We start from the raw sequence: 2,500 nt of genomic DNA, 5'->3' as shown, positions 1-2,500 counted from the left end.
CCTTTGTCAGGGTTTTTCAATGTGTACAATTTGTAAAGTAAAAAGTCAAACCTTGCCGGGGGACAAAGAACACAGGTACTAATTATTATGGAGGTCGTCCACGGGGGGGGGGGGGGGCGGCGGCGGCCTCTAATGATCGTCAAAATATACAATCATCCATATACCCTGTTGCCTGAAAGTATTTATCCTGTACAGCTAGATAGTGCTACACACACAAACACAAATCTTCTTTTCAAACTCTTTCCCAAAAAATAATAAATAAATAAAAAACAATCTTCTTTTAAACACTTTCAATGTATCGACGGGGAGACGGCAGAACACTAGACCGACATGTAACCTGTAAATAGCTCCCGGCTTCTCTTTCTTTGCTTTTATTCAGCTGTTTAATGTCGTTTTATTTTTATTATCAGCAGCAGTTTTTAATTTGTTTACACATTGACAAGGACAAGTGTGTAAAAGGCAATAATCCTCAACTCTCAAACTCCTTCAACCACGACAGAGAGAAACGTGGCGCTCAAACGTCGACTTCCTGTATTGATGACCTCCGTTTGAGAAGAAGAGGCCAGTGGACCGCCGGGCGTTCGATCCCATCGCACATCCGATTGTCCTTTAAAGGAAAAGTCATAAAAGAGGCTTTAAACTTTACTTTCTTTAGCAGGTAGAAACACAGAAACGTTTTATTATTTAACAGAAAGCTGATTTGAGTCCCTTCCTGGTGCTGTGAGCGGCTTTTTAGGGTCCAGAGTAAAACGGGTCACAGCATCGAGACCTGTTTTCATCTTGTCTGAGCTCAGTCGGCCTCAAATAAACTTTGACATTTCTGATCAGAAAACATCTAAAGACGTTAACGAGACGAAGAAAGGCGATGTCGGAACGAACTGAGCTCTATTGTTTGGTGGAACCAACAGTGAACAGTTTTTTTGGTCCCTGATTCCAGATCGTTGCACCATCGTAGTGGATGCAGGTCGACACACCTCTGATCCCGCTCATCTAGATTAAAGAGGTGGTGGAATGTAGCTGTGATACTTGAGGGTATTGATGCAGAAGCCGGCTCCAGATGCCAAAAAAAACATTTTCTGGGCGCAATTGGAGATCAAACTAGAGTGGTTTCCAAAGCTGCAGTGTTCTAGACGGCGGAGCGTGTTTCTAACCGAATCTGAAGCAGCTGTCGGTTTCAGAGGTGAAACCTGCTTGAAGTAGCTGATCTGTTATCTGTATTTACTCGTGAGTATTAGGTGTGAATACGGAACAATTGGCACAAGAACCCAACACACAAATGTGTGTCCACTCCGGTCGTTACAGGGTTTTCTGCCTCAATGACGCCCAAATATAAGCTCACTGTGAACGGAAACCCGACGGCTGTCAGACCTAAACCTCCTCGGGTTCTCTGTGGTTTTCTGTGGTTTGTAGGTTGGTGGTTCGTTGGTTCAAGACGTGGTTCCGGGTCCTGTAGAACCAGCTGTGGTAGTTCGGACTGTTTTGGTTGAAGTAGGAACGGGTTCGTCCAAACACTCCTGCCTTAACATCTATGCACGGCAAAGAGTTGAGTATTGTTGTACAAACTCTGACTTTATTGTTTCAGCGTCTTTACTCACTTTGTTTCATCTGAGAATCGGTTCACTGCTGTTGTTCTTGTGTCGTAGTCGTCTGAGAGAATGTGTGATCGTCTTCTGTCCATGCAGCTCAACACATGATCATTACTTTGAAACAGTATTTTTTAATTCAACGTTGCATAAAGGGAAGACTGAAGTGATGAAGCACTCGATTCATTGGTCCAGTTTAGCAGATTAATCAGGTCTGTCACAAACTTTTTACTCGTCGCCCTCTGTCACGAACAGACGTATGAAGGGAGACTTTCAAACAAACTGAAGGTCTAACACAGTTTGACTTCGCCAATTGTTGCGTGAAGCGCATTTGATCGTCGGATTGTCTGTTTTGGAAAAAGGTGGTTTCAGACGCCATTAAGCCCCCGATTAGTTTATCGTGTTTAAAAATCAACCTTTCGACTGTCCCTACTACAAACAAAGTTTTAAAGTAGTAAATCTCGCATTTTGCTTGATTTGATTGGCTGCCATTGACTTCGTGCCTGGTGCAAAATTTTTTGACTATTTTAACTTTTATGCGCGTCTAAAAAAACGCTAGAAAACCGTGACGTGGCCGTACCGTAGGAAAATAAAAATGTTTCCGGGTTTCTGATTGATCGAAGCCTCAACAAAAAAATGAAACGTGTCAATCTCGTATTTTAGGTTTTTCAAACTATTTTTTTTAACTTTGATGGCAGAATAACTGACTGATGTAGCATTCAGTGAAACATCAGCCCTCCATCCTAATGTAAAAAGTCCAGAGTCAAGGCTGAAAGTTCATCACCTTCAAGTTGTTAAAGTCGTGTTTTCATCACCTCTAAATTGTTAAAGTCGTGTTTTCATCACCTCTAAATTGTTAAAGTCGTGTTTTCATCACCTTTAAATTGTTAAAGTCGTGTTTTCATCACCTCTAAATT

The 2,500-nt window shown here is 41.9% G+C and overlaps 1 protein-coding gene across 1 annotated transcript in view; it reads left to right on the top strand.

Annotated features, from left to right (window-relative positions):
• Positions 1-2,500, top strand: part of LOC142939558 (neurofibromin) — an 82,829-nt gene that overhangs the window by 79,178 nt on the left and 1,151 nt on the right. The window contains exon 57 of the mRNA XM_076082759.1: positions 1-2,500. This exon is cut by the window's left edge and continues 635 nt beyond it; it is cut by the window's right edge and continues 1,151 nt beyond it. The gene's annotated coding sequence lies outside the window, so the exon portion shown is untranslated.

Source organism: Anarhichas minor, unplaced genomic scaffold (genome assembly GCF_050575085.1).
Source record: "Anarhichas minor isolate MPS153535 unplaced genomic scaffold, ASM5057508v1 ptg000102l, whole genome shotgun sequence".
Classification (NCBI taxonomy): domain Eukaryota; kingdom Metazoa; phylum Chordata; class Actinopteri; order Perciformes; family Anarhichadidae; genus Anarhichas; species Anarhichas minor.
Note: the sequence above shows the minus strand (reverse complement) of the source record. Positions and strands in the feature narration are given on the sequence as shown.